Genomic DNA, 7,555 nt, shown 5'->3' with positions numbered 1-7,555 from the left:
TTATATAATACATATATACATACATTTAATTTTTAACTTATTAATTACTATAACATATATATAATAATAAGTTTAAATATATAATGTATATATATTTCATTAATCCCGTCCACTTAACAAGGTAAATGTATATTTAACATTTTAGTCCTTTTAATTTATTTCAATCTATAAATCAACTTTTAACCTATTTTAGTCCTAGTACTATAACAACTCTTAATTTCACAAAATTCACTTAACTAAATTTAATTCACTACTAAACTAACCTCATAAATATTAAATAAAAATATTTACGGGTACGTTTTATGGAAACAGAGTCCCGACCTTCATTTTTTGAGACCTTAACTATCAGTCATTACAAGTTTAGTTTAAGTTTATACGAACTTGCTAAGTATTCGTTGCTTACGTGTTTAGTTTTCTATGTTTTATAGGTCATTAGAAGCCTAATTTGGTTGGAAGTTCGTCAAAGATCTATCACACTATCTAGTAATCAAATTGATAGTTTATGGGTATTATGGCATAGGTTTATAATGGCATGTATAGGTCTTTTGTATTGATGGCTCATGGATGTATTATATGGTTGAATTATTATGCTTATGTTTTGAAGTTTATGATTATATGATGGATTTGTATGGCTTGATAAGTAAGATTGTCTTGACCACTTTTAGTGATTGAAAATTATGATATTATGGTACATTTTGAATGGTTAATGATGGTTGAATATGGTATGTTTTAGTACATATATGGACTAGGTTGGTAAGCGTGAAATGTAGCTTATGGACATGTTTAGGTAATTGATGCACATAGTCAAAAGGTATGATAATGCTAGCTTGGAAATGGTCTTTTGTAATGTGATTTTAGTTACATAAAGGAATTAAGTAATCATGCTTGAATTAAGAAGACATTGACATGTTATATAGATGATGTTTGGATGCAAATGTAGTGTCTTTGAATGACACATTGGTTAGTTGAATTAGGATTCTTGAAATGGAAAAGATATGTCTGTCTAGGTGAGGTTTTGGTACTTTGAAAGTGTGTATTAATTGTCTAAATTTTTATGCATGAAATGGTATTGAAAATGGTTTGATTGTAGGTAAATTTAGGTCTACACGGCCTGAGACACGGCCGTGTAACTTAGCTGTGTGCGACACAACCGTGTGTCACCTGATGACTTTATTAGGTCCCAAGTCAGTAAGTTACACAGCCTAACACACGTCCCGGTACACGAGCGTGTAGGACAACTTTGAGAGTTACACGGCCTGACACACGGGTGTGTGACATGGCTGTGTGACCCTATTCAATGAATTACACGAGCGAGGACACGGGCTAGGACATAGCAGTGTGTCCCTAGTTTGAAGGTTACATAGCGTCTCAATTGTGTGAGGTACATGGCCTAGCCACATGGTCGTGTGACCCTGTTTTGCAAATTTTGCATGTTTTTTTCTAAACTTTTCAAATGATTTCAAATTGGTCCTGAATCATTTCTAAGGTATTTTTAGGGCCTTAAGGGCTTGATTTAAGGACGATATGTATGTATATGATTGGTTTATGATGTGACAGTATTACTGAATGATATTAAGTTTTAATGTTTTTGATTGTACAATAATACTCTGTAACCCTATTTTGACAACGAAAATGGGTTAGGGGTGTTACATGATAAATGTAAATGGCATGTCATCGTAAGGTTAAGCAGAGGTGTTTAAAGGAAGATGAACTTAGATTACCAATGATTGCCGAGATTTCACTGGCATTGTCGAATTAATCGGATTACCAAAAAAAGAATCATAAGACATCACTCCAATTTGAGTTGAATAGAGATCTGTGAATTCTTTTAAAGTAACCTTTGAACATAATGCCTTCGAAATTTCAAACTTAATTCTAGAAAGGATTGTTGAGACAATTGTAAAAAAAATGTTTAAGTGCCCTTATGGTGATTGTGACAAGTTTTGAATATAGTCTAATCGTAAAGTAAGGTATGAGTATATGAGTAAAAGTAGGTATTGTCTAGAAGTAGAGATCATGAATTAGAATTAGTAAAAACTAACGGTATAACAAAGAAAACTTTGAGGATTCTACAACTCACTTGAATTCATAGATGGATTACTTTATTGAGATTAAGGAAATATAGTGCTTGTATGTATATTTATATATTAAAGTGAATCTAACATAGATAAGTATGATTGTAACGTGAGCTTCTGATAATGTTTAGAGGTGATAAGAACATGAAAATTGGGTATGATCCATGTTTGGATGTTGGATAGGATGTAAGAATTCAAGATAATTATGGATTATTACAAATGTAATTTAAAAAAGTTTCGCAATGATTTTTGAATGCTAATGGATTAGTTATGAGATTGATGAGTGTGAACTGAAGTATGTCTAAGGCAGACACCTAAAACTAAATATGAGTAGTGTAGTAAATGACCAAGTGAAGGAGAATGAGAATGATAATTATGAAGTAATAACCTAAATGGATTAAAAATATTTTTAACCAAACCATAACGAAATGAAACAAAAATGTTGCAATAACTTAAATAGTATTCAGATAAAGAGTAAGAATGAGAGTACCTAGATTCAGAAAAGATTCAGGAAGTATTCAATTCTGTTATTGATATTAAATAAAGTTCGGAGTGTTAGATATGAACATAAATTGAGAAGCAACTGAATAAGTGTGAATGAGAATATGAACTAATTATACTATGAGTAAAGGATTTAAAGACGTTGAATAATTAATTTATATGCGAATGCATGAATAATTGGGAACTTTTGAGAATTGTGTTTCAGGTAGCCTAATAAGTATATTGTTCTTGGAAAATAGTTGTAGGTTTAAATCTGTAAAATATCATGAGAATGCACCATCAATAGTAGGAAATTTCATAAATTGAAGGTATGATTAGTAATAAGAGATTCAATATTAAATGGGATATAATTTTGGATACCGTTAGTGAGATTTGAATAAGATTATGAAAATTCTAGAATTTGTTTAATTAAATTCAACTATGATAGATGGGAAGAAAAGGAAAGATTGATGTGAATATATGACAATGAGATGAAGTTATGAGAGGTATAGAATTGAATTTAAGGTAAACAATGATCACCAGGGAAGGAATTAATAGACATATGTGAATAAGTTAATGAATAAATGATATCATTGAGTTCCAAATGTTGTTATCCGTTTAGGAAGCTTAGTAGGCGACATATTTGGGGGACTAATAAAAAAAAGTTAGATTGGTATTGGAAGCAAAGATGTGGTTGTATTAAAATGGTAAATGAAGTGAGATTAAGCAAATGATATAGACAAAGTGATCATGTAAGATTAAACTAAATGAGAGTTAAACTAAAGATTGAATTAGTTCATAAAATTGTAGAAACATTGAGGTAAAGAAGTGTTTATTATGGGTACAATCTAAATATGGTAGTAATCGTCAAATCATTATTCAGATGACATTGCTCCAAGCTCCATTAAAAGCCATTAAAGGACTTAACTTGAGGTTAGAAGTGATAATAATTGCAGTCATATTTGGGATAAAGATTTATAAAAATAATATGATATGAAATATGATTTGCATACAAGAATCATTAAATAAGTTCATCATTTAGTACGTGCACTAGAAGAAGGATTAGGAATATAGTTAGTTATATATATCTCGAAGAACCAATTAAAGGTCTTTACAAAGAGGTTGGTATATTAAAAATCATTGATCTATTGGGAGATAAGAACACTGCTTCTTCCTGAGAGCAGTATGCACTAGTTAAGAATCATGCGTAAAATTACAATAATAAGGAGTTAAGTATAAAATGAGCAACAAAATATGTTTGAAGCATTATCGTGGGATAGTGCATCAGACTATACAAGGTTATGGAATGAGTTAGACCTATAACTTACAGATTGGCTTTTCTACTAAAATTAATTAGAATCGATAATGTATTTCATGTTTCTATGCTTCAAAGGTATCGATCAAACCCATCACATGTAATTTAAGTAGAATCAATTGAAGTCCAACCAGATTTGTTATATGAGAAAGGATTTGTAGATATATTGACTTAATAAATGAAAGAATTAAGAAACAAATGAGTTTCATGATAACTCTAAGATATCGAGTTATTTTATTACTTTTAAGCTTATATTTCAATCAAGATAAGAGTGGTTTAAGGTGTTTTCGTAGTTATTTAGGTAGCTATATTGAAACTTTATTTTAATAATGTATTTTTTCCAAGTGAGATACTAAAAATGTGAATTTTTATCCTTGAAGGTGGCTAGTAGAACATTAGAAATGTAGAGAAAAAAAGAAACTGAATTTTAACATCAAAGCCCCAATAATGAAGTAAAACCATAACATCAAGTCTGACAGGAGCATATTGGAGACCCTATATTTAAAGAACATTACATCAACTATTTCGCTTAACCCATTTCTTAGTTAATAGCTAATGATATTGAGAATAAGAAGGAAGTAGACTCTACAAAAATTGAATGGCCGAAATACTTATAAGAGGGCACAAATAGAATATAAAGGGGAGTTAACTTAGCCCCTACATCTTTTGGGGGATATAAATACCTCATTGTCAAAATAGAGGGAAGTCGTTTGGTACAAACAAACAACACCCATTTTCAGAAAAATAGAAGCTGGAAAAGAAGAAGATAAGAAGAGGAAGAAAGAAAATAACTATTTGAGGAGAATCACCTTAATTGGCTTGAAATCTCTTCACTTTTCTCTTTACATTTTGTTTCTTTTCTTATTTGCATCTTGGACCATGGTTGGGTTTAACTTAGTTGTTTTTAATTTGGTATTTATGGACTAAACTTTTATTAGCTAGGATAATTATGGAACCTTAATATGCGATTATTAGTACTTTGCTAAGTATGCTTAATGCAATATGAGATTTATTCAATCAAATGTTATTCATGTTTAATGCTTGCTATTGCTGATAAAAATTGGTGGGTAATTAAGTTAATTAGTTATTATGAAAAGGTTGTAATAAATGGGCTTAAAACTTGAATGATTCATTTTTAATTTCTTTGACTTTATTTTTCTAATGATATAGAAATATATTTTTATCGTGCATAATCTTGTAGGAATAATGCTTGAAAATGTATTCTTGATGTTAAATTAACATATCCATATGTTAGTTTAATTAAAGGATTGAAACATAGTGACTTCAAGAAAAGCCTATAAACTATTCAAGTCATAACATTGCTGCAACATCGCTACAAATAGTTTCAAATTAGGGGGAATTAATTATTCTAGCTCATCATTTCATCATTATCAATTTGTGTTACTGTTATTAAATTGCATTGAATATTTCTATGCATTTAATCAAATTTGTATTCCCTTCCCAAATTGCAAAATGTTAACTTTGCAATTTATGTTTTAAAATTAATCTCTGTAGAGACGATAAATTTATTATTTACTATATTACTTGTTAGCAATTTTGTACACTTGTATATCACAATAAAATTAATGACATTTCATTATCGAGGCATTTTATTAATTAAAGTGCTAGTGCTTAGTCACTGTTGGATCTAGTACCCTAAGTGTAGTATTTTTGTCAATATACACTTGTAATTTTTTTGGAAAATTGGTTGATAAAACAAATTCATTTATTACATTAATATACTTTGTCCTCATATGTTTTTTGCACGCAAAGAAAAATGGAAGCAAATGTTGCTTATTGGTTGTCTAAATGTCTAACTAATACTAAGCAATATTATGTGGTCGGATTGTAATACGGAAAGACAACTTGTACTAGTAGACCAACCTAAAAATATCCTTAGTCTAATCAGAAATGAGCAAACTGATTGAAAGACTAACATGTCGTCTATCAAGTCCTTAGGAAGATGCCTTGTCTTGGGCATCGAAGCGGATGACTCCCAAAAGATAAAGACATAGATATGACTAACTAGACTGACAGTACATCGGATAGGACCCAAATAGAATAAATCCTAAATTCATTTATGAATTTATTCACTGTAACATTCATAGTGTGACATACCTAAATCCTGAGTGGAAGGCGGATTATGTATGCGTGACTGGTACACTTTGGTGTAAGTAGAAGCCTGAGTTCAAATAGATAAGGAATTGAAAGCTGATGTGTTGGGTGTATGACTTCTGTAGTATTTAGCATCATTCAAAAAAGTGGAAGTCATAGCCCAAAACATGGGAAAATGATATCCTCTCATTGGCATTACATGGATGATGAAAAGTAAACGTGGCCATAGGTCGTCCGTCTTTGTGATGGATGACTTGATCACTACTTCATGGTGATTGACTTTCCATGAAGGAAGATGTAATGGTTACCATGAGATAAAATATAATCATATTGGGAGAAAAAAATATTATCCCAAAGAGATCAAGGTTATCCTGTGAGTGTAACACACTATGACAAGGACATTGGATGAGCACTAAGTAGTTGCTTTCGTAATGGTATGTTGTTAGGGAGAGCTTAGTCATGATACTATAGTGGAATGAATTTGTGACTAAATGAGTTTATAATTAATAGGTGAAAAGATGGAACTTAATTATAAATCATTTGAGCCTCAACTTCATATATCCATTCGGTCCCTCCGCTAGCTCGTTGAAACCAAAAATGAATTGCGTGCTTAAATAAAAATGAACAGAATGAATAGAAAAAGAGAAATTGAAAATAGAGAGAATTTGTTCTCAATTGTTACATATATATTTTTCTAGAATGACAATTTTACTAGTTTTTATTAAAGAAGAGATATTTTCCATTTTTACCCCAAAAGGAAAACTTTTTCTAGTTCTATGTTTTGAATAAATTGGTTTAAGCTCACACTTAAAGCAGTTCGTGGTACAAAAATAATGGAGAATATTGTTTAGTTGAAAGATGGAAAACAACAAGGATCCGCTTATCCAAGAAAATAGGTATGGATTCGATTAAGGTTTATTACTATAAATATCACAAACCGGGTCGATTTCCAAAAATTTAATTTTCCTCTGTGTAAGAAAACCATTTTCAAACCATGTTTTTCCTACAATCACAATATAGAAGAGGTTACCTAGGAATCTGAGGAGACAATGCAATCGCTATACTCCTATCTATTTTTAGGTCAATTTCACGGATGAAATTTCTTAAAGGAAGGGAGAAATGTAACGACGTGTATAGGTCTCGAATAAGCGTTGTCATAAATTTGAAGTGGTTAAACATCAAAATCAATAACTCAACTCGAAAGTCAACTTATTACCTCTTTTGTATGTATATATGTTTGGTATATGGCATGTATCTAGGACAATGTATTGGCTTGACAAAAAGCTAATTTTTGGTATTTTGGTTTAAGGTCTGAAAGTTAAATTGATCTCGTAATTTAGAAGTTAATATGCTTGATCTTATAGACTTTAATTTTACGAATTGGTTGATTATATGTTTATGCATTAGATCCTAATCTTTGATGCTGTTGAGTGTGATTTCATGACGTGAATTGATGGCTGTGCATTGATACTAAGTTTGGACATGTTATAGGTATAGATTGGAATGAATTGTAGGATTTAAAATGTTCAAATTTGGAAAGCTTACTATTTGGTCTCGAGACAAGAAGAAC

This window comes from Gossypium hirsutum, chromosome A05 (assembly GCF_007990345.1).
Source record: "Gossypium hirsutum isolate 1008001.06 chromosome A05, Gossypium_hirsutum_v2.1, whole genome shotgun sequence".
Classification (NCBI taxonomy): Eukaryota; Viridiplantae; Streptophyta; class Magnoliopsida; order Malvales; family Malvaceae; genus Gossypium; species Gossypium hirsutum.
The sequence above is the reverse complement of the archived record's forward strand: the minus strand, read 5'-3'. Positions refer to the sequence as shown.